Consider the following 25955-nt stretch of genomic DNA (forward strand, 5'->3'; position numbering starts at 1 on the left):
CTAAACCATGTGTCAGGAGTGTTTATATTTGAGAATGTTGATGTTTGAAAATTGGTCATCAGTAGAATATATTCTTACAGGGCAGGTTACCAATACATTCTTACTTAAACTAGTATTTGTGTCAAAGGCACTTTTAAGAAAACCAGGTCTTGTTAAAATGAACCTTGCTGTTTTGGGGAGATTCTTCTGACTTGGTGTTGTCGAGAGTGTACTTTGCTGTTCCCATTACTGTTGTCAGTTGTCAGACACATTTGAGGCCCAGAGCACTCCTCAATGTTGTCCCAGTGTTAAATAAGAAGGCAGTATGTGAGTTTTGGTGCTGTTCCCTAATATGATTTTCCCTCAGATTTATAGGTAAAGATGGATTTTGATTTCAGGATTCATCCCATGAATATTTGTGTTAGAGTGACATCTTAACATGGTCTTGGTGAATAAGACTGGTTTTTAAGTCAAATACTTTCAGATACCATCTTTGCATCTCTCACCTCAGATAACCTAAAGTAATTTAAAAGATGAAATTAATTTGAATAAATGATCCCTGTATTGCCATATATTGAGTCTTGCTGCGTTCTGAGAATTTGCTAGAAGCTTTATGTGCATTTTCTCATTTAATCCCCCATTTTAATCCTGTGGTGTAAGAACTGTTATCTTCATATTATAGGTGAGAGCACTGAAGTGTCTGTAGTGATTTTCATAATGAGTGGCACAGATAGTCATGCTGCAAACCCAGAGTTGTTTGGTTCTGAAGTCTGTGCTCTTTACCCCTACGGTTATATTACTCTAATGAAGAGATGAGACACCACTGAGTGGCTGAACTGAATGAAGAAGTTAAGAGGGGTGGTAATTCACGAGAGATACTTGTCTGCTTTTTCTCCTTTTTTCTTGTTGAGCTCATCACAGATCATGTTCATGTGATGTGTAATAAATCCAGTAGAGGAGATAAAACATCTGCTTCTTCATTCAGTGACCGTTTGTTGAGATCTCACCTCATCTTCTACCGGTGTCCTTTCATCCTGTATTCTGATGAGGATCTCCAAACTTTTGTGTAGAAGACAAATCTATTAAAGTGTGTGAATAAAAATGTTACTTTGTGTCTTTTCTCCCTTTCTATTAAAAATTCCAGCTTTGTGGATATTTTGTTGTTGTTCAGTCATGTCTGACTCTTTGTCACCCCATGGACTACAACATGCCAGTCTTACCTTTGCTTCAGTATTTCCTGGAGTTTTTAGATCTTACAAAACGTATCAGTGCTAGTCACTCCCTACACTTGTTTGGCTCTAAAATGCATCTTCTCCCCCTCACCACCATCTTAACATCTCAAATTGTGGTATTTCTTACTTAAGAATTGTAATTAGTGCTTTTTATTTCTTAGCGTTAGTAAAATAACAGTATCTACAATTTATCATATCTTACATTCAATGAAATACAGTTAGGTGTGGAAAGTTAGAAAGTAAATGAATAGCCCCATATTGGTGATGTCTGCTTATTTATTTATTTAGTTGGTAGGAGTATGTAATCAAAATGGTTTTTTCGAATTTTCCCTCTCCTGCATAGAATTTTTTAATTTCCTGTCACTGTTACCAGGTGCCTGTTGACAGTATAAGTGCTATCCAAATGTCTTTTCCCAAGGCGTACTAATGTGGACCATCTTAGAATTATTGAAGCAGGTAAACTGTCATTGGATGATCAGCATAGGTATCATAGAGAACTATGTTGAAGCACACATTTCAGCATTGTGTGGATTTGTTTCGTAGCACACATCTCAAGTGTTGTGTTGGCCACGTGACGCAGCCTTGCGGAATCTTAGTTCCCTGACTGGGGATCAAACCCAGGCCTCCAGCAATGTAAGTGCTGAGTCCTACCACTGGACCACCAGGAAAGTCCTGACCTTATCATTTCCTTATCACTTTTAGATTTAGAAATGATCTTGGGTTTCATTTCTGTTGACCACACATTTTTTCTTTGTTCTGCTGTTTGCTTGTTAAACATCATAAGGTTAGTCATCTTATCAAAACTTCGTGAAACTGAGCATGAACCTGCTGACTATAGAGGTTGAAAGAGCAGATACCGAAGTGTCTGCTTGTGACCACCTGTGCCATCTGTTGGCTGCTGGTATAGTTGATTCCTTTGCACTAGAGATTTTTCTTCTTTTCAATGAAAATTTGAAAGTTGAAAATTCATAAATAAGGGTTTTCTTTATTTTGTTACAGATAAAACTCTTACATGATTTTATAATGAGATTCTATCTATAATTAAAAGCAAAGCTCTTGCATTTTTATTACTATAATACTGAAGAGTTCTTGTAATTTTTTCTAAAAATTTGACAGTATAGTAGTGTGTAAAATAAAGGTCTCACACAGTACTTTAAAATAGCACAATAGTGCTCGCTTCGGCAACACATATACTAAAATAGCACAATAAAGAGGTTAAAATAAAGCAGTGGTTTTTAGAAATAAATCTAATATTTTATAACATCTTTTAAGCAAGGTTGAAGATGAGACTCCAGTTTTAGTCTCTGAGTCCCATAAAAATAAATCACTCATTCTTGCTATTTCCCCATACGAGATCTGACACAAATTGGTTTTCTTTGCCTGGAAATTATTTCCTTAGATCATAGACCATGTTGAAGAAATATCCTTCTTTATTTTTATGTCTTAGTATTTCCATGGGAAAATATTAATGTTCCCCTCAATAAAAAGTATTGACCTTTTTACTTATGTGTTTCCCAGGGGCATGTGTTTTTTTTTCATGGTGGCTGCCCACGGTCATCTAACTGAGAAGAGAATGGAAATGTATGTGTGGTACTTATTCTGACTTGTGGTTGCTTTTACAAAATACATCTCCCTCTTCTCTCACCTTTCTCTTGCCTGTGCCTTGCACCCAGATTCTGCAGAATTAGGTGCTTATGTAGCCCCTTCTCACACGTGGCCTCGTGCTCTACTTGAGCAGAAAAACTACAACCAATGCACTGTTTTCTTTTCTGCAGTCGTCCAGTGCTGCAGGGAGCAGCTGTCATTGTTTTCCACAGTTCTGTTTTTCCTCCAAAACTGCCTGTGGCAATTTGTACTCATTCTTTATTACCCAGGGGTTTTGCAAGCAATAAAATAATGTATCTGACTACTTAATGGCCTAATGTGATTCCCTTTTCAGAGAAGCAGCAAAGTAGAAGACTCCTTTCACTTTTCCTCTTCGCTGACCATGCAGTATTAGTCCTGTTGGGACAGGTTTTTGATGTGCTGCCAGAATGCAGGAGATTCTACTGTATTGCAATCATGTTTTCTTCAGACTCTTAAAAACTGTTATAAGTAAAGCTTAGACCTGGCCAGAAATAATATTAAATATTCTACATGTCATCCTGCCTTGCAGGGAAATTTATTAATGTGATATCTTATATTTAACATAATTTTAAAACTCCATCTTCAGGTCACATTGTAAAAAAAAAATTAGTATGATGTGATGGTGAACATGAAAGTGCTTTTCTTTATTCTTTCCATCCATTTATTATATCAGCATATATGTGTACACATACATAGATTCCCATCCCAACACCCCCCCTTTTTTTTCACCCCCCCCCCCTTTTGAAGAGTCTGCTGTATACCACACATTATGATGGACGCGAGGGCTTTTAACAATGGAAGAACTGATGTGGCCCCTGTCCTCACGCTGTTTATAATTGAACAGCGCCCTGTAAAGCAGAACTTGACCGTGCACTGGTGTGGTGAGTCTCCGTGCTGAAGCAGTGTCAGATGGAGGAGCTGTGAGGAGAGGAATCTGCTCTTTTGGCAGCTTAGTGCTGTGGAAGGCTCAGTTGCTTTGTTGTGTGTTTAAGCAGTCTTCCTTGTCTGCCTTCGCCAAAGCAGCCCTCTGTTAGACAAGCTGAGTACTAATGAGACCCTGGGAACGCCCTTCTCAGTCTAAGGCTTAACTAAGCTGTCGATCCCCTTGCTTTCTCAGTCTTGCTTTCTTCCCCAGGCACTCATGCTCCAGACATCCGGGGCACCAAATTCCAAAGATTTTAAGAGCAGAGAAGTTTAATCAAATTAACCTCTCTACATAAGAAATAAATACTAACTGCTGTTTGTATTTTTGTGTTAATAATAACATAGCAGTACCACAGTTAACAGCACTACATTTGTGTTATGTGTGTAGTACAGTTTTAAATTTGTATATTCCAGTCAGTTTTTTTTAATGGTAGCAGTTAAAAAGGCTTTTGCCTGATTAATCTTGGGCTCTACTGATGTTAATTCATCTAAGTCAGAGTCTGTAGCTTAAATAATCCCAAACATTGCATAATTGAAGTGACTCTTCCCACCCGCCATTTCTCAGAGCATACTCAGTGCCTTCTAGTAATACAAAAAAGTGATCTGCAGGGCTCTCTTCAGGACTGTCAGGGGCTCACACATAACCTCGTGAGTGGGACTAGGTCTGCAGAGAACACAATTGCCCTGAGTTAAGCAATACCAAGCAAAGTGCTGCCCTGAGGATCCAGATGCGTGGACCCTCATCTGGAAGAATGGACAGGAAGAATAGCTCATGTTCAGAGAGGGGTTTTGTTCTGGACTGTCTTATAGACAGTCCTGTGGAACAATCTGAACTGCTTTTGAGGAATAAAGTAGATAATAAAGTGGAGGAGCCAGTATTTTGTAAGAAGGCAGGAAAGGCACAAAGTGTGTCCACCTATATGGGGCATCGTGTACACGGGTTTGACTGGCGTAGAGGAAGCAGTTCTCAGGTAGGGAGTCTGAAGAGCTCTGGGACTTTGTGTGGTATGCTGGACTGTGAGGCCATCTAAGTGAAAACAGCCTTCAGTCCAGCCTAGGCCACTCTGGTCTTTCCTTTTTAAAGTAGATTGGGATGCTCTGTAACATTTGATATGAAAGGAAGGCAGTATTGCTCAGAAGAGTTTAAAAAACCAGTGGCCCAGAAATTATTTAAGGTATCAGTGTTTGGATATGGCTTGTGTAATACCTTGTTATTTGGATTCTGGAGTAGATTTTCCTTTCTAGTCTGTTTTTTAAAATATGTTTGAGTTTATTCCCAAACTCACATTAGATACTTTTAGGTGAGTGCTGATGAGTAGGTGATTTCATTCTGATTTTTGGTGAGAACTTTAATTTCAATAGCTATTATATCCAGAGCATGACCACATCTTGTTTAATGTTTGTATCTCTGTGAGTTGTGCTTTATCATCTCTATTTTAGAGCATTGAAAACTGAAATAGAGAGGTTAATTAACTTGAAGCAGTTAATAATGGATCACATGTGAACTCTACCCTGCTCAGTTGTGAGACACTCTGACGTTGCCTTTCTTAGTGCTGAACAATTGAGAATTGATTGTATATAGCCTTGCATTCAAATAGGCATGTTGTGTTTAACTACAATTTATTTTAAAATTAAAAAAAAAGCATCTGGGCCAAAAATGTTGATGTGGACAACTTTAGAAGGTGGAATTTTAATTTAGGACAAAACTGAAAGTTTTAGAAATAGGTGTTTCATGACTTAAAAAGGAAAGAAAGAAACCTTTTCCCCAAATTTCTTTAAAATTATAATTTTTAAAATTGAAGATGAAAAAAGTAGATTCTTTTTGTGACGAAAAGGCTTTGAGTTTGTGGTTAGCATGCTTGTAAATGTTAGCTGAGCCTCAGAGATGGAACAGGAAGGAAAGCCCACAGTGGAGAATAACAGGAGACACAGATGCTCTTACGCCCCTGCCCTCAGCTTGCACTTCCTCATCTTAAAGATGACACTGTGCTTTCTTGTCTTTACTTTCTTCTCATCTCTGTGCTTTCCCTTCTATTTATCTTCCGTGAATTAATAATTCTGCAAAAGTCAAAGCTCCATAAAACCAGTGTCATTTGTGTTGATGTGTGTATAGTTAAGATATGGTTTAATCTAGAATCTTTTCCCCAATGCAGTCTAATAAATGTATTATGTACTTAAATTATCAAAATATTGGTGTATGTATGGTTGCTTTTTAATATCTCAGACCTTAAAATATTTCTCAGATTTTTAAATACTAAGTATATTTAATACAAAGTGACACTTTTTGGCCACTTAATCTGATCTTAAAAAAAACTGTACTTGATTGCTGTCTTTCTACCTGTTCTTTTTGAAATTTTTCAAAATAAAACAATTTTTTAAAATTTGAGGCTTATTAGAAATTTGCCTATTGGCACAATTCCAGATACTGTTCATGATACACAGATACGTGCTCCAAATTGAAAGAGGGTGATCCTGGACTGTTTCCTGGGGAATCTACAGGAAATATCTTGAACTTACTTTACTTTTCTCTCAAAATATGTGAATTTCATGTGAGGAATTGCATAGTATTTGCAGGGGTTATTTTGCCTCACAGTTGAGAAAGGACAAAGACTTTTCAGATGTTTCGTTTAAGGTGATAATTGTGACATTGATGACTTCTGTAACTGTTTTTATGGTAAAAATAATAGCACATTTCTGTTTAACATAAACTTGTAAATGGAAATGATTATTTCACGTGTCTTTATAAGCATAACAGCTTCTTATTAGAAACATCTGTATATACTTTTACCATATTAAGATCCTTAATTAATGTATTTGTATTTTACATTTGTGGTTATAAGTCATTCTACTAAAAGGGATGAAAAACTACTGGTGTTTTAGAATGTTACTGAGGGGGAATGGAGGAATATAATAATGTTTGAGAATACATAAATGTTAAATTTGGAAGTCCATAAACCGCTATGTACTTCATTGTGCTGTCGTTGTCTTACAGTAGGCTAAATTGTTTTCAGTTCAGCTTTCCCTATAGGAAACACTTTCTGGCAACACTATATTATCTGGGGTGAAACAGATCACCAGCCCAGGTTGGATGCATGAGACAAGTGCTCAGACCTGGTGCACTGGGAAGACCCAGAGGGATCGGGTGGAGAGGGATATGGGAGGGGGGATTGAGATGGGGAACACATGTAAATCCATGGCTGATTCATGTCAGTGTATGACAAAACCCACTACAATATTGTAATTAGCCTCCAACTAATAAAAATAAATGGAAAAAAAACCCAGTTATTAGCAGCTTATTTCTGAAAGAAACACTTCTATTTCATCTTTTGATGACCTTAAAAATATTTGGGGAGTTAAAAATAGCTATATAAATGGCCAACAAGATACCACCTTAACCTGTGGTCTGTTTCTTTTCCATTATAGACATGAAAAAGTGAAAGGTCTTATTGCCAATTCATGCTATAGTATAAACTTCTTTTGTACTTTCAATATAATCTCAACGTTTGTTTTAATTTTGCTACTTATGCAGACATGTGAGCACAATGATTACATAGACCTATCTCCAGAATATATATGAGGGAAATAGTATTTTTGGATTTTAAAAGTTTAACATTGCTTAGGTTGAAAATAAACAAATGAAGGTGTATTTTCTTTATGTCCTTGTTCAGTTCTTAAAATGAGAAATCAGATCAGCTGAGAAGAATGTGGGCCTCAGATCAGAAGCTGATGCCTTTTCTTTAGAACTTGTCCAGTAGGAAATAATCGCCACTTTTTAGGGTAAGGGTGCTGGCTGAATTCTTAGTCAGGAAGAAAATATAATGTATGTCTTTTGAGTGGCTATAATTGACTTATTTTAGTAATTTAAGAGGCTTTAAAACTTTTCTGTTATGTATCTTGCCAGAGATAAGTAAGAAAAATTAGTGAAGTTTTGGTTGAGTCCTTGACTAAATTAGTCCTTGACTAATTTCAGTATGCGTTAAGACATTGGATCAAAAAACATATGCAAGAATATATTTTTAAAAATACATTTTAATGAACTGAATTCTGTTTATAAATATGCTAGATACAGATAGCTGAGTGATTTAAAATAAGCCTGTAAAGTTTCCTTTTGTAACCATCAGAGCTTTTTAAAAACAAAACTAAAGTCTCTTTCCTAAACTTAGATACTTTGAATATCAAATTTTTGAAAAGCAGGGCATATTTTGAACTCTGAGAGTCATCTTTAGTAGTTGAAGGAAGTGATCATATTTTTCCAGGTGAATGTAAAAGTACTGAATTTGACTTTTGGACTATCTTCATGTGTAAACTGTTTCAGAGATTGTGATAAGGACCATTAATCTGAGTATAGGATAGACTAGGCTTATCCAGCGGCAGAAGAGAAGTCACCAATATCTCATAAACAATGCTACATCGTCTTTTGTTAGGTCACTACCTTGAATTTAAGTGCTGATGACAAGGCTGATGGCAGAGATGGTATGCAACTCTGGATAGCATGTGAATACTGAATACTCATTTAAGGCAACTAGTTACTTCTGCTGCACAAACTAAGGGCAGAGAGAACTTTGGAGTTTGGATGCTGGGGATTTGGCTTCTCAGGATTACTGCTACTGTCTTTGTCATCCTTGACATCACAGACAGCACACTTTCGTGTAGAATGTTCCTGTTTGCCATTTCAGGAGGATTATTAAATGTAATCTCTTTGGGACTCTTGACTGCCTCATAGGGCTTTATTTTATAGGCTGTGTATCTGAGCAACTTAAAATAATCTACTGCCATTAATCCTTCAGGTGTTAGCCAGCTTCATTTTCTGTTAAATCACTCTTATTACTTTTCTCCAGAGAGTCTCCTGCTGGTCACTTCTGCTTCTAGGTTAACTTTGTTTCACAGTTATATATTTAATTGTAGGAAACAGTAAAAAAAGAGAGAGACTTTTTATTGCTTTATGAGAACTGTTTGCTCTTTTACTATTTGTGTTAGTTGTGGAGGAAATACAGTAACCAAATACATGTAAGTAACTGCAGCATACTCCTGATTTTAGTAAATCTGCCAAGTTAGAAAAACAAATTAAAGAGGTCTGTTAATTTTTAAGGATAGAAATAAAGATCAGAAACCCAAGCAAGATTTATCTTTTATCTCTAGTAATTCATTTCTCTAGGATCATTAGGTACAATTTGAATTAGTACCCAAGATATTAATTTTATCTTTTAATTATGCAATCATTTATGATCAGATAGAATGTAATTTCTTAAAGAATCTTAGAGAATCTCATCCGATAATGATTCTCTTCTTTATGTCATTCCTATGTGGGGAATTCATAGAAAACAAATGTAGTTATTAGACTTTGAGTTTATCATCACCAGCAGTAGTTGGAACTGATCCTTACACTTAACGGTGTGTTAACTGAGGACCTACAGATGTTCACCTTTAATATTAATTGATACTGTCAAGCAGTTTCCCAAAAGTGACTTTGCCAATATAGACTCCCATCAGTAGGGTATGAAATTTTCTGTTTTTCTGCATCTGTCAGCACTTGGAATTGTCTGTTTTAACCATCTTGGTATCCGTGAACTTTTTACTAATAGTTGTGTTATTTTAAAAGCATTTCAACTTGACAGAATCTTTATAGATTGACATGTCTAGTTATTAAGATACGTATGAAAGCTACTTTTTGTCATGTCATTTCAGTTAAGGTTGTGAAGCTTAGTGCTTTGAGAGTATAGTGCTTTGGTCAAGTCAGATTTGAATTTGAAAGATGGCCCTACTCGACAAATGATCTGACCATGGGCACGTTACCCTAACTCTGTATTACCGTTTTCTTATCACTTCAAAATAGGGATAATAACATAACTCTGTCTCAGAGTTAACTGTGGGATTTTAAGGAGATAATAAAGCCCTTAGAAAAGTGCTTGCCAAAGTGAGCACTCAGTAAACATTAGCTATTTATTTGTATTTCCTTTCCTGCAGTGACTTCCTTCCTAAGCTTACAGTCTCACATTATCTCCCTGAAAATTCTTCAGGGGTCAACCTTAGTCCCAACTCCTCCACAACACCTCTGGATTCCCACAGGTAGAAGAATTGTTTTTTTATGTTTTAGAGAAACCTATACTTGTCCTCTGGTATTTATCTGTACCATCTATTATACTTAATTTTCTCCTAGAGTATAAGTTCCTTAGGATAGAGATTGTTTTACTCATATTTTTAACTCCCTAGTTGTGTTTCTTTCCATGAATTTAGAAGTCACCCAGTAAAAAATGATTTTTACTCTTTAAGAAACTCTAAAATTAGTACTGTAGTTTTGTTTTGTTTTACATATTGCATGACACATGGAGAACTTTTCTGTAAACCTTTCTTGAAGATAGATATTTGCCTAATAAGTGGAATAATGGATTGTAGAAAATTCCTTAGGTTTTTCCAGTGCTTTTGTAAGATACTAAAGATGAAGTTTACCTAACATTATTCATTACATTGCCCATTGCTTTGTTGAAATGTTTGACTTCCTCATTTAGTTAAAAGAGATTAAACTCTGAATTTTTCACTTATCAGTTATTCTTGAAAATTCTTTCTTGTTAATTTTTCCTACTTGTTTTGCTTCTCCTCTGCACTCCAAGCCATTTCCCTCTGCTCCCTCTTCCCAGTCTCTTGAGTGTGTCTTAGAGATGGAACATACAGCCAGGTTGTAATATTAAAGCAAAATAAGATTGGAATACTTTTTAAAAATCACATAATTCAAACCAGAGTCCAGCACACGGCTAGCAATTTTTGTTATTAACTGGGTAACTTTAAGAGTGAATGATGCTTTCCAGTTTTTTTCCCTACAAAGATCACAATTGATTTAATACTATTTTAGAATAACACCAAAGCATTTTTCTCAATGGATAATGAAGAATTAATTTCTTCACCAAAATTCAGTAAAATCTTGGAGTAGTTTTACTGTTTATTAAATACTTTAAGGCTCTGTCTCTTGCAGAACCAAGCAGATGCCTTAACGCATCCAAAATCGAGGTTTTGTCCCATTAAGACCCACTACCAGTGATATTGGACCTAAAAACACTCCTTTTCTCTCAGCCTTTGTATTTCTAAAGACTTTCATTATCCTTTCAGTCTGACCTTTTTGTTTCTCTGTCCTGTGTATCAGGTCTTCTCTTTGAGCTCACAAAAGACAAGTCACTCAAGGCTTTGCATTCTAATCCCTGCCCCCTACTGACTCCTTCACCCTGTGAAAGACATTCACCCCAAGAAACAGTCATTCTGCTTCTCAGCCACATGAAGTGCGCTTTTGAAAGTTAGTTAAGCACATAATATACTTTAGACTTCAGTAACAGAAAAGCGGTTGACTGCTGCTGTTAAATTGAGCGGCAGGCTGTCATTTGATTGTGGCTTTTTGGCAGGTGATTTCTCAGCACACACGTCTCTCTAGGTGCCAGAAGCACGGCTGTGGCTCGCCTTGTTTCTCGCTCCACGTCGGCTGTCGTGGCTCCTTAGGGGTTGCCTCCTGATGAAACGTGGTGCGTGTGGCCGCACAGCCAGCTTTTACTCCTTGGTAACAGAGTTAGTGTCTAGATTAATCGGAATTAATTTTTCAATCATGATTTTAGAATCATAGAGATCATACAGACGATTTATTTCCCTTACTGGGAGAGTAGAACTTTATTTCTGGATTTAAAAAATTATTTAAATGAAATACTAATTGGATTCTACTATTTTATCTTAGCAAAATATGTCTTCTGTTTCTTGGTATTATATAATATTCTTTCATAATTTTTATTCTGTGGGAATTGCTTATGATGTTGAAGAATCACAAATAACCTATCTTTTAGGATTAGACTTTAAAATATTGGTTTCCTGATTTAGGTACTTTTATGTGTGTTTTTCATGCATACAGTTTTGTGCAGAATGTTTTTAAAGTATATTGTTAAGTATTTTAAAAATTAGTATTTTTATTAAGCTTTAAGAATAAATATTTCTTGAACTTTAAGTTTAGAACAGTGAATTTGGATATATATAAATGGAACTTTTGCTGACTGTATAGAGCTTCTCCATCTTTGGCTGCACAGAATATAATCAATCTGATTTCGGTGTTGACCATCTGGTGATGTCCATGTGTAGAGTCTTCTCTTGTGTTGTTGGAAGAGGGTGTTTGCTATGATCAGTGCTTTCTCTTGGCAAAACTCTATTAGCCTTTGCCTTGCTTCATTCCTTACTCCAAGGCCAAATTTGCCTGTTACTCCAGGTGTTTCTTGACTTCCTACTTTTGCATTCCAGTCCCCTATAATGAAAAGGACATCTTTTTTGGGTGTTAGTTCTAAAAGATCTTGTAGGTCTTCATGGAACCGTTCAACTTCAGCTTCTTCAGCATTACTGTTTGGGGCATAGGCTTGGATTACAGTGATATTGAATGGTTTGGCTTTGAAACGAACAGAGATCATTCTGTCGTTTTTGAGATTGCATCCAAGTACTGCGTTTCAGACTCTCTTGTTGACCATGATGGCTACTCCATTTCTTCTAAGGGATTCCTGCCCACATTAGTAGATATAATGGTCATCTGAGTTAAATTCACCCATTCCAGTCCATTTTAGTTCGCTGATTCCTAGAATGTCGACATTCACTCTTGCCATCTCCTGTTTGACCACTTCCAATATGCCTTGATTCATGGACCTAACATTCCAGGTTCCTATGAAATATTGCTCTTTACAGCATCGGACCTTGCTTCTATCACCAGTCCCATCCACAACTGGGTGTTGTTTTTGCTTTGGCTCCATCCCTTCATTTTTTCTGGAGTTATTTCTCCTCTGATTTCCAGTAGCATATTGGGCACCTACAGACCTGGGGAGTTCCTCTTTCAGTATCCTATCATTTTGCCTTCTCATACTGTTCATGGGGTTCTCAAAGCAAGAATACTGAAGTGGTTTGCATTCCCTTCTCCAGTGGGCCACATTCTGTCAGACCTCTCCACCATGACCAAGAGCTGGACTGTGGCTCAGATCATGAACTCCTTATTGTCAAATTTAGACTTAAACTGAAGAAAGTAGGGAAAACCACTAGACCATTCAGGTATGACCTAAGTCAAATCCTTTAATGACTATACAGTGGAAGTAGGAAGTAGATTTAAGGGACTAGATCTGATAGAGAGCCTGATGAGCTGTGGATGGAGGTTCATGGCATTGTTCAGGAGACAGGGATCAAGACCATCCCCAAGGAAAAGAAATGCAAAAAGGCAAAATGGTTGTCTGAGGAGGCCTTACAAATAGCTGTGAAAAGAAGAGAAGCAAAAAGCAAAGGAATTTGAATGCAGAGTTCCAAAGAATAGCCAGGAGAGATAAGAAAGCCTTCCTCAGCAATCAGTGCAAAGAAATAGAGGAAAACAACAGAATGGGAAACACTAGAGATCTCTTCAAGAAAATTAGAGATATCAAGGGAACATCTCAGGCAAAGATGGGTTCAATAAAGGACCGAAATGGTATGGACCTAACAGAAGCAGAAGATATTAAGAAGAGGTGGCAAGAATACAAAAAAGATCTTCATGACCCGGATAATCACAATGGTGTGATCACTCACCTAGAGCCAGACATCCTGGAATGTGAAGTCAAGTGGGCCTTAGAAAGCATCACTATGAACAAAGCTAGTGGAGGTGATGGAATTCCAGTTGAGCTATTTCAAATCCTGAAAGATGATGCTGTTAAAGTGCTGCACTCAATATGCCAGCAAATTTGGAAAACTCAGCAGTGGCCACAGGACTGGAAAAAGTCAGTTTTCATTCCAATCCCAAAGAAAGGCAATGCCAAAGAATGCTCAAACTACCGCACAATTGCACTCATCTCCCACGCTAGTAAAGTAATGCTCAAAGTTCTCCAAGCCAGGCTTCAGCAATACGTGAGCCGAGAACTTCCAGATGTTCGAGCTGGTTTTAGAAAAGGCAGAGGAACCAGAGATCAAATTGCCAATATCCACTGGATTATCAAAGAAGCAAGAGAGTTCCAGAAAAATCATCTATTTCTGCTTTATTGACTATGTGAAAGCCTTTGACTGTGTGGATCACAATAAACTGTGGAAAATTCTTAAAGAGATGGGAATACCAGACCACCTGACCTGCCTCTTGAGAAACCTGTATGCAGGTCAGGAAGCAACAGTTAGAACTGGACATGGGACAACAAACTGGTTCCAAATAGGAAAAGGAGTACATCAAGGCTGTATATTGTCACCCTGCTTATTTAACATATGCAGAGTACATCATGAGAAACGCTGGGCTGGAAGAAGCACAAGCTGGAATCAAGATTGCCAGGAGAAATATCAACAACCTCAGATATGCAGATGACAGCACCCTTATGGCAGAGAGTGAAGAGGAACTAAAAAGCCTCTTGATGAAAGTGAAAGAGGAGAGTGAAGAAGTTGGCTTAAAGCTTAACATTCAGAAAACTAAGATCATGGCATCTGGTCCCATCATCTCATGGGAAATAGATGGGGAGACAGTGGAAACAGTGTCAGACTTCATTTTGGGGGCTCCAAAATCACTGTGGATGGTGACTGCAGCCATGAAATTAAAAGACACTTACTCCTTGAAAGGAAAGTTATGACCAACTTAGACAGCATATTAAAAAGCAGAGACATTACTTTGTCAACAAAGGTCCGTCTGGTCAAGGCTATGGTTTTTCCAGTGGTCATGTATGGATGTGAGAGTTGGACTGTGAAGAAAGCTGAGCGCCGAGAAATTGATGCTTTTGAACTATGATGTTGGAGAAGACTCTTGAGAGTCCCTTGGACTGCACGGAGTCCATCCTAAAAGAGATCAGTCCTGGGTGTTCATTGGAAGGACTGATGCTGAAGCTGAAACTCCAATACTTTGGCCACCTCATGCGAAGAGTTGACTCATTGGAAAAGACCCTGATGCTGGGAGGGATTGGGGGCAGGAGGAGAAGGGGGTGACAGAGGATGAGAATGCTGGATGGCATCACCGACTCGATGGGCATGAGTTTGAGTAAACTCCGGGAGTTGGTGATGGACAGGGAGGCCTGGCGTGCTGCGAGATTCATGGGTCGCAAAGAGTCAGACATGACTGAGCAACTGAACTGAACTGAAATGGAACTTGCATAACTACTTAATGAAAAAAAAAATTGCCATTTTCTAAGTACAATGTGCTTTTAATTCAGAGAGAGAAATCTTTAAATTTACTGCTTTTGCATTAACCATGCTTGGCTTCTTGCCACCAGTGTATTAGAATGTCTCAGTGATGTTGGTTCTTGATTTCCCATTCAGTAGATGCATTTAGTTTATAAAGAGTTTTTGTCTTGATGTGCCTATTCTGTGTTTACACAGAAGTTTTATAGCATGCACAGACTTGTCTGATAAACTTTTAATGAAATTGTTATACTATTTTCAGATTTTGTGTATCTTCACAATTATTTTCTAAGTGCGTATATTGTCCTGGCTTGCTGGGATACCAGCATTAGGAAAGCAGTGCTGTCTCTTGTATCATAAAGGAGTTATTGAACTCCCAGAGTCAAAATTTTAACTTTCAAGGAATTAGACCTAGAAGAATCTAGTTGTGAATTGTCATTTGGGGCTTTAACAACATTTTCTTTCGAAGGACAATATAATGAAAAATCTTCATGTTATGTGGATGTTTTGTTGAGGTTTACCATAATATTTGATCTTTCAAAGAACTTTTTAATTATTCTTAATTACGTTCAAAGAAATGAATCTTATATTGCAGTCAGCATGTATGTGTTTGTGTCTCTCCCTTTCTTAAAACAAGTCTGGAATTCTATTACATTTTCTATTCTATTCTATTTACTTAAAAAGATTTTGATTGAAATCCACTAAATTGGTTTCAATTTAGACAAGAGGATGAGATGGTTGAATGTTATCATTTGACTCAATGGACATGAGTGTGAGCACACTCAGGGAGATAGTGAAGGACAGGGAAGCCTGGCGTGCTGCAGTTCATGGGGTCACAAAGAGTCGGATATGACTTAGCCATTGAACAACAACAAGAAATTGGTTTCATGACCCTTAAACTGTTTGAAAAATCCTGTCCTAGAATTTTATTCTCCAGGGATTTCCTTTTTTATTTTTATTTTTTCTGCTCTCCCCTTTCTTCCTTCTCTTTCCCTTTCTTTCTCTCTTGAAATTCCTTGTTCATTTTCCTCTTTTTAGTGTAAATCTCAAATATGTTCCCTAATTCTCTTTGTAATCAGAATATTCAGAATATATTTAATAGTTCCCGGAGGATGTGGGGCCATCATCATGAATCTCAGTTGTCACATCTGAAATGCTATCATCAGTCCTTTCATTATGCTCTCAGAACCATTTCTCCCCATATGGAAGGGCCCTGGATGTGTGCACTTTCAGTAAGGTTCTGTCTCCCAGGTCTTGTCTTAATGTGTATTTTAGTTTGTTCCATATAGTGGTAAATGAGGCTGAGTTTTTAATTAACCAGCTTTGCTTTACCATTTGCATATTTTGGGTAAAATATCCATGCATGTTATATTTTCAGACTCAATAACAGTTAGACCTGCTAGTTTAAATATTTCTAAATCTTTAACCAAAAAAAGCCCCACATAAATCTACAAATAATTCATGGATCTCTCTTTCTTTGGCTATGTCAACATTTTAAATGCTTTCTCTAGAAAAGGGCTGGTTATAAAAGGTAGGAGATTTGCAGTTATATTATTAGAAATTATGTAGTCTATTCAAGAAGATTTATGCTTTGTTGATGTTAGGTTCTTTTAATAATATAAAATGTATAAACTTTTTAAAATTTAAGTCATTTTAATTTTTAGCTTTTGGTCATGGGAAATATGTTCATCTGTGATGGTTTATGAGCAGTTATCTCTACTTACACTTTAATAGAGTGACTTCAAAGCTGAGTTTCTTTCAAAAGAGTCAGTCACTAGTATCTAAAAATAAAAGTGGTTTCAGTTACATCTTTGTTTTAATCTAGAATAGAATGCCACTGAAAATAGTAACATTCCACACTTGAGAACATGTTAAGTAATGTAACCTGGTCCTGTTAGCATACGCCTGGTAGAAAGTCTTGCTTTCTGTATGAAAATCAGAGACTTTTATTTGATATGAAGGCAAAACCAAGCTGGTCATTTTCATTCTGCTAAAATGCAGTGTCTCATTGTAACATACTTCCTTTGTAGTCAGTAATTATGCAGGGTCTGATTTTGAGAGTTAGCTGTTTCCTTGGGAACAAGGTTAAGTAGAGATGATGTAAGTATCATTGTCTCCTCCTTAAAAAAAAAAAAAGTTACTAGAAAACAGCAATTTTAAAAATAGAAATCTCTAATAGTAATGGCTGTCTGTAACTTGATGCCCTGTCCCACCTCCCAGTTAGAAGGCATAAGAAAAAACTGCAAGTAAGATGTGGATAACTCAGCTCATTTTTCTGCAGAAAATGATTTTTCTGGATATTTAAAAAGATGAAGATTCTTTCTGATTTATAAATTAGTTTATGTTTTAAACATTACCAATAGAAGAATGTAATCATAATGGTCTCACAAACTTATACTTCTTGGTTTGTCTCCCTATAAAATCTGTTTCCTTTTATTCTGATCTTAAGTTTTCATCACTTCATTCTGAGATCCTGCACTAACCTTTTGATACTTTGACTCCCTGTCCTTTTCCTGTACCTTACCTCACACCCCTACCCTGAAATGATCACATATAAATCTCAGAGTTAGCAGTTCTAATAGGTGCGATCTACTGGAGAGATGAGAACTCGCTCTATCCCAGTTTCAAAAGTGTTAGGAAGGAAACTGGATTGGCAGGGTGGGTTAGGTACCCAGCCCTCATTCAGCCCAGGATGATATACAGTGGTTTCTGGGGAGCTGCCCTCATGACTGTTTCTACCCTTGATTCCCTGAGTGGGTATTAGTGCCTGTTCACCATTATAACTAGTGCTAGTCAGGGATTTTTTAATTCTCTTCCAAATTTTTGTCCCCAGATTTTTTAGATGGTAGTAAATTAGGTTTTAAGTGGAGCATGTAGAAGTAACATATCTTTGCAAGTACAGCTGTTCTGTAGGTTTCTCATAAAACCAAGTAAAAACTAACCTGAATAAAAACACATTCCATAAATGTTATAGTTAAGCTTCCCTTTTCTTTAACACCATCTAGCCTTTCCATACTGTTGAAAGAGAAAGCAAGGGGGGGACCAGAACCCTGCTTCTAACCGTGGCGTCTCTCAGATGAAATGTGAAGGGGTTATTCAGATAGAAGGACAGGGTAAGAGTTCTAGTACTGAGCCCTGGGGTTTGATCAGGAAGACTTGCTAGAGGAAAGAGTGGGACAGAAACTACTAGTGAGATCCCTAGAGCTGGCTCAGAGACCCTGGAGAGCCCTTGAGCTGTCTCTGGATGGTGTTACTGCTGTCAGCGTCTCACTCCCCATTATCTTAATCTAGTTCCTTTAATTTTTGTGTTTTTAATCACTGACATTATTTTAACTTAATTTATATTGATTATCAAGAACATATCACTTGTACCATGTAGCTGAGCTAGGCAGATTTGTTGGCTAAAGGAAATCCACTTATCGAATAAAACGAAAGCAGATTTCCGCCCCCCCATCAATATTTTTCTATAAACTTGTAAAACAGCTAGCTCAATAGTTTTATCTTTAATTTTTTTATGTCCTTGTCAGTAGGGTGCTTGTCCTCCTTGTGTCTGAGGTAAGGAAGGCATTTTCAGTTTTCTTTTTAAAAAGAAAATTTTAATTCACTGTACACAGATGGAAACGAAAAAGAAATATTATGCTGATTTTCTCTGCTATCAAAAATTTCCTTATGAAAGAGACACCATATGATATCACTTATATGTGGAGTCTAAAATACAGCACAAATGAACATATCTATGAAACAGAAACAGATTCACAGACGTAGAGAACGGACTTGTGATTGTCAAAGAGGATTGGGGGTTGGGGAGGAAAGGATTGAGAATTTGAGATTAGCAGACGCAAACTAGTGTATATAGGATGGATGAGTAACGAGGTCCTACTGTATAGCATAGGGATCTATATTCAATATCTATGATAAACCATAATGGAAAAGAATATGAGAATGTGTATATGTACACACACACACAGACACACACACACACATATGTATGTATGTATAACTGAGTCACCTTGTAACACAGCATTGTAAGCCACACATTGAAGTATACGTCAATAAAGCTTTAAAAATAACAAGTAAATTAATAAATAGTACAGATTCCTAAAAAACAAAAAATTTCCTTATGGATTGAACAGGTATATTTTGTTACATTTTCATGTGTTATTCCATACATGTTAAAATACTCATACATGAAGTACTATTGGAGTTGTATTTGTTGAATTATTCAGATTCATTTATCAAAGAAGATAATGGAATATGAGGTAAAAGCATTACAGATATTAAGTGTCTTTTAAATGGCCATTCCAGCTGTTGTTTTGGGAGGTATAATTATTTGCCATTCGCTTGGATTTTGCATCACAGTGTTAACAATTTCTTGTGTGATTTTTTTTTTTTTCTTCAAAAGAGTCAGTGGAGGAGAATTCAAGTGCCTTTCATATAGATACTCTGTGTGTGTGTGTTTAACAATGACTATTTAAAATTAACTGATTCAACTTTTGAAAATAAGAGAAGAATCAGGACTTCTTTTTCTTGTGTAAGAACTATAAACCAGCCTATCATATTTGATTTAGACATGGTATGTTAAAGAACAAATAGAGTAAAATGGTTGAATTTGAATATTAATTTTACAACTAAGATGTTTTATAAACCTGCATAAGTCTCTTCCAGAGTAGATTTTATAATACATTGACTTAGAAATATCGCTATTCAGTTACCTAGTTTTTATTGATTACCTACAACGTCTTGTTATTGGTGATTTTGAAAGACTGGTTAAAAGCTTGTTTGTGCATTAATAGTTTTGTTGCATTAATATGCTTCTTTTCCATTTTTACTGGTAACTTGTCTAAAGATGACTACTGATAGTAACTCTCAACTTGAATCCTCTTTGGTAGTCATAATACTTACTGGGTTACTTGACAGTCTCGTATCTTGATTTTAATCAAATGATGTTCAGTGTAAGATTTATAGAAGAACACCAAATAGGCAGTGCCTCATACTTTGTATCACACTATAGATTTCAATACTGACTGTTCATAGACATAAGTCATAAGTCTGCACAGCCTGGTAAAGGAGAGAAGCTGTCAGACTTGGGGCTCTTAAGAAGTACCTGTGATCCCCATGTAGAAGCGATGCAACCTCTGCTGCCAGAATGGTGGGAGGGAATTGTCCAGAGCAGCTCAGATGGGGCCTGACCTGACAAAGGAGCCCTCTGGGGATGTGGTAAGGTTTTCACTTGCTGTCTCAGCCAGAGGGTATCAGTGCTATCTAGGCCCAGAATTAGGGCAGCTAGATTAAAAATAGAGAAGAGAAAGGAAAGGTACACCAGTTTTCAAAAAGACTGTCTAGCATTTTATGATCTTCTTTTGAACAGTCTCCTGAGCTGAATCTAGAAAGCATGTAGCATTTTACCTGTTGAGATTCACCATCTGGGAGTCACTGAAATAGAATAAGAGTGCATTTTGCCCAAACACATACAGAAGGTTTTTCTCCCTTGCATTTAACTGCTGGGATTTCCTTTTTTAAGTAATCTGGAGGGTCTCTTATAACCTCCCTGTCAGTCTGTGGCACTTTCAATTCTTGCTTAGCAAGAGGAAACTAGACAGAGGAGTGTGAGTGAATCCCAGCCACCATGAACTCAAATTAAGACAGACACATCCTGCTGATGGTAGCTTGTTAGCTGGTGTGACTTCATATTCTAGGGCCAAGATGATGGTTTTTGATGATGAGCTTTGGTTCACTTGTTTAATTTTGATTAGTAGTGCACTGTTCCATTCCTCAATGAAAAACAGACAAATGACTTGTGTTCTTTCTGTTAATAAATGTTTCTTTGATGTGACTATTCTAGGGATTAGAGAGTAATGACAATCATTCTTTTTCCACCTGATGATTATTTGTAGGTCATAGTTGTCAAACAAAGTCTCAGAGGTTGTCACAGTTCACATAGCCAGCAAAGTAAGTCTTCAATGTGACAGTTAATGTAGTCAGGCTTTTGAATTTCTTTCTGTAGACTGTATGTGCTCTTCAAATTCAGATTACCATGTATATCACGGCCCGTTTTAAAATTATTCCTCCTACTAGTATTATAGACCTGATCTTAAACTTTTACCATTTGATTTCTCTGTGTTGGTGTGAAGTGAGCACAGAGCTAACATTGACTTTGTGCTTTCCTCTCTTTGGAATTGTTTGAACTGGCAGAGCTCCTGAGTTAGCACTACATTTGGATTATGCCAAGATACAGACTCCACTTTTTTTCACTTCTGGATCTATATCCAAAGTTGATCGGTTAAAATGTTTAGAAAATACTCACTTATGGACCATTTGAAAAGTACTTACATTTGCTTTGGAACTTCTGAAACTAAACCCTGCATTTGCAATGCATGGTGTGGCTGGTCGCTAGAATACAAAATTACTCTTGTGGCAAGTAAGATCCAGGAAAGAAAAGGCACACTTCCTTCTCTTGCTGTTGGTCAAAGTAAGAAGTAGGATTCTAAGTCACATGAACTCTTAATGCTTTCTTGACGCATTTATTTAGAGAAAATATTCTTAAATATGGACATCTGCTTTACATACAGTAGTAAGGAACTTAGGCAACATATGACTATGGCATTGGATTAACCCTGTTAATTAGACTTCAGAGTTATTCAAGGAAGGCGACAGAGCTTTGTGGCATGGTGCCAAACACAGACCAGTTTGAATAAGATACATGCTTTTCTTTTACTTCTCCCTTTCCCATTGTTTGAGCATCATCAAGTCATTCTGATTTTGGTTGGAATGGAAGAGAGCAGTCTGATAGCAGTTGGGGGAGGGGCTGTATAGAGTGGTTTTGTGCCTGAATGTATATTTTATACATAACCAAAATAAACAGATACATGCATTACACATACCTCAAAAAGGCAGATGAAGGGTGCATTCTTGGCTCCAGGTTTAACTTGCCTGCTTTAATTAGGAAAATGACGACACTTACACTGATTATGCTAACATGTTTTAGAGCATGTTCTACTTTCCGTAAGAGATTTCTCTGGTAATGCATTTCTTTTTCTATTACCAAACATGATTAATGTGCCACATAGTGTTAACTGTGCTCTTTCCCCAAAGACATCAAATGGGAGGCAGCATGTAGAAGCTAAATTATTCGGAGAGGAGTCAGTGATTGATTTAAATATAAAAGGATTAATTGGTCCCTGAACCAGACTATTAAACTGTACTGTGATCTTGACTGAAAGTGGGAGAATTACAAGTGCATTGCATAGAATAAATTAATACATTTTTCATGGCTTTAATCCTTTTTTCTGTATTGCTTATTGTGTTTTTATGTACTGCACTCTGTTGTGTGCTTAATTGATGCAGAGGGGATTTAACGTATAATGATTAAAAGGGGAGAGGGATGGAACCATCCATTGAGTTTTAAGGTGGTAGTTCTTCCAGGGTCGCTGAAAATATCTCCAGGGAAAGACTGTTTCTAAAAACTCTGTGATAACCCCAGGCATAGGAGTTGTTACTGAATAAGAAATTTAAAAGTTTGCGTTCTGTGAGTACATTGTTCAAGATGGACTTTGGCTAACAGGGTAAATGGGCTTCCCTAGTAGCTCAGATGTTAAAGAATCTGCCTGCAATTTAGGAAACCAGGGTTTGATCCCTTGGTCGAAAAGATCCCCTGGAGAAGGAAATGGCAACCCACTCCAGTATTCTTGCCTAGAGAATTCCATGGGCAGAGGAGCCTGGAGAGCTACAGTCTATGGGGTCACAAAGAGTTGGACACGACCGAAAGAGCTGGACATGACTGAGTGACTAACACACCTGCAACAGGGTAAATACAACCCTTTATCCTTGAGAGAATCGAATTGAGATGTCAGCTTTTGAGGGTAAGCAGTGTAATGGCACTATCCCCAGTGAAAGTTTTCTTTATTTTGTATAACTTTCTATTCAAATAATATTGATTTTTCTCATTCTGACTCACAAGCTGATACTTCAGTCTGACAGGATGCTGTTCTTGAAGGTTATCACATCAGCCTCATGTCTCCTTTCCAGGGAGAATAAATTTGTGTTTATTCACCTCTGTTATATTGCTCCTTTTATAAATAGGTATTCATGTAAGCTCTGCTTTCACAAAGTAATCCTGGTAACAAAAGGAGAGCAGAACAGTTTGGTTTGGCAGACTGGGTTTAGAATTCATAGGGATGAATTAGGGGTTTGGGGTTAACATGTACATACCACTATGTATAAAACACATAAACAACAAGGCCCTACTGTCTAGCACAGGGAACTGTACTGTATTCAGGATCTTGTAATAGCCTATAATGGAAAAGAATTGGAAAAAGAAACATATGTAGCTGGACCACTTTGCTGCATACCTAAAACTAACACAACATTGTAAATCAACTATACTTGAGTTAAATTTTTTTTTTTTAAGTTTGTATTTGTGACTTCACTAGCAGTATACATTTCAAGTTTCAGGAATGGTGTCTTCAAGATACTTCTCTTTGCCCTGTCTCAATACATCTTTCTCTTATAATTTGATGTGCTTTGCCTTTCCATAAGTATTCTGCTTCTGAGTAATCATCCCATATGGGATATTTTAAAATAGGTACAACTTACCTGAGAATCAAATTGTAGAATTATAAGAATCTGAGGATTGAAGGCACCATTGAAGATCATTCTCTTCCTTTCCTTTTTCAATATGCTTGAATTTCCTCCACCACACCATTAGGTATAGCAGACATAATGGTGAAAGTCGCTCAGTTGTGTCTGACTCTTTGCAACCCCATGGAATAGTCCATGGAATTCTCCATGCCAGAATACTGGTAGCCTTTCCCTTCTCCAGGGGATCTTCCCAACCTAGGGATCGAACCCAGGTCTCCTGCATTGAAGACAGATTCTTTACCATCTGAGCCACCAGGGAAGCAAACATATTACCCTTCTTGTAAGCCGTTTTTTATTTAAAAAACCCAGTGAGGAAGTCTTTATATTGAATTGAAATCTTTTTTTCTGTAGTGTCTTTATCAATGGTGCTTGACCACTGTACCTGAGTTCTTTGATATACCATGAAATTTTGACCAGTGTGTGAAATTGATATTTGCCACAATTAAGGACAGCACATACTGTTGCAGCAATAATTGTCAAATATTGTGTTAAACAAAATAGGTTTCATAACATTTTATGCTTGACTGTGGGTAGTGTTTCATTGTTTATATCTCTTCCCTAGGTTGTCTTATCTCTTTGTTAAATATCTCCATTTCCTTCAATTATTGTCATGTTGGGTGGTTTTAAGTTCTTTTGGTTATTCTCTTTTGAGTGTGCTTCTGTTTGCTTAATATCCTTTTAAAATGTGGCATCCAGAATTAAACTGAACGTTCTATTTACAGATTTATTATCTTTTCAGTTCTGGAAATCAGAAGTCTGAAACGGGTCTCACTAGACTAAAACCAAGATGTTGGCATGGTTGAATTCCTTCTTGGACGCCTTCAGGGCAAATCTGTTTCTTTGCATTTTCCAGCCTCAGAGGCTGCCCACATTCCTTGGTTTGTGAGTCCCTTCTGTTGTCAAAGCCAGCGGTAGCTTGTTGGGTCTTTCTGACCTTGACTCTTCTACCTCCTTGAACAATAAAGACTCTTATAATTATATCGGGCCCATTGGATAATCCCAGATAATCTCCCTATTTTAAGGTTATTTGATTAGTAACCTTAATCATCTGTAGCCTTAATTCCCCCTGGCTGTATAGCATAACATAGTCACAGGTATTGGGGATTAGAACACAAGCATATCTGGGAAATTATTTTATTTATCATAGTCAATAAGATAAATACTCATGCTTTTACAACTCATTTAACCTGATGTGGTCCAGAATGTTAACATTTTGCTATATATCTTTCATATTTCATGTGTATAACTTTTTATTGATATATATAATATACAGCACAAAAAGTACATGTGTCGTTAAGTGTATAAAGCTCAATGAGTTTTTCCAAATTGAGTCCATACGTTCCATGGGGTTGCAAAGAGTCGGACATGACTGAGCGCCTAACACACATGCGCGCATGCGCGCGCACACGCACACCCCTGCTCCTGCACAAGAAACATGTTACTACTACTGCTACTGCTAAGTCACTTCAGTCGAGTCCGACTCTGTGCGACCCTATCCCTGGGATTCTCCAGGCAAGAACACTGGAGTGGGTTGCCATTTCCTTCTCCAATGCGTAAAAGTGAAAGTGAAGTCACCCAGTCATGTCCGACTCTTTGCGACCCCATGGACTGCAGCCTCCCAGGCTCCTCCGTCTATGGGATTTTCCAGGCAAGAGTACTGGAGTGGGGTGCCATTGCCTTCTCCGATAGATGTTACTAGCAGCCCGAAAACCTCCCTCATTCTCTTTTCCAGTCACTGCCTCTCCCCTCCCAAGCATGAGCACTTGTTCCAGCAGTTTAATGTGTCTTCACATTTCATATAAATAGAATCCTACATAGGTATCTTTTTGTTTCTGTCTTCTCTTGGTCTACGTTGTTTTAGTTATTCAGGCTGTATGTGCAGTTGTAGATCACTTATTCTGATTGCTGTAAAGTATTCCATTGTGTGACTATGCCCCAGTTGATTTATCTCTTCTATTCTTGATGGGAGTTTAGGTAGTTTCCAGTCCTGATAAATGTTTAAAGTCAGTAAATAATACTGTGTCAAAGTCATTTAGTGAGAGAGTGCTAGATGTGATGGAGTCTTGTGATTTGAGTGGGTGACCCAGCCACATTTCTCCCTCACTTTTATTAGCATTATGAAAGGGAAAAATTACTTTAAGTGGAAATCTCCAAGTTTAATGTAAAATAGGTTGTGTGATTACTTCATTTATTGTTACTTAATAGTGTCAGATTAGTCAGATATTAGTCAAGTTTCTAGGTATGATCACTAAATAGAAAAACTGGTATTCAGATGATAATTTGAATCAAATAGTATTTTATAACTTCATTATTTGTTTTCAGTTAATTTTATTACTAAACTTAGTAATAAATCTTTTTTTAAACGTGGTTTTGAAAGGAGAAAATTTGAATGGGTTAGTTTGATTCACTTAAACTCATTAAACCCTAAATTGGAGTGAGTATGTG

General features: G+C 37.1%; 1 protein-coding gene and 1 non-coding gene across 2 annotated transcripts in view; one reads left to right on the forward strand and one right to left on the reverse strand.

Moving 5' to 3' along the window:
• The window catches only part of MED13L (mediator complex subunit 13L), a 281837-nt gene that overhangs the window by 178689 nt on the left and 77193 nt on the right, over positions 1-25955 (forward strand).
• TRNAV-UAC (transfer RNA valine (anticodon UAC)) lies at positions 1808-1879 on the reverse strand. Its single transcript has one exon. It is a non-coding gene; the product is annotated as a tRNA-Val (tRNA).

Source organism: Odocoileus virginianus, chromosome 12, assembly GCF_023699985.2.
Source record: "Odocoileus virginianus isolate 20LAN1187 ecotype Illinois chromosome 12, Ovbor_1.2, whole genome shotgun sequence".
NCBI classification, from domain to species: Eukaryota; Metazoa; Chordata; class Mammalia; order Artiodactyla; family Cervidae; genus Odocoileus; species Odocoileus virginianus.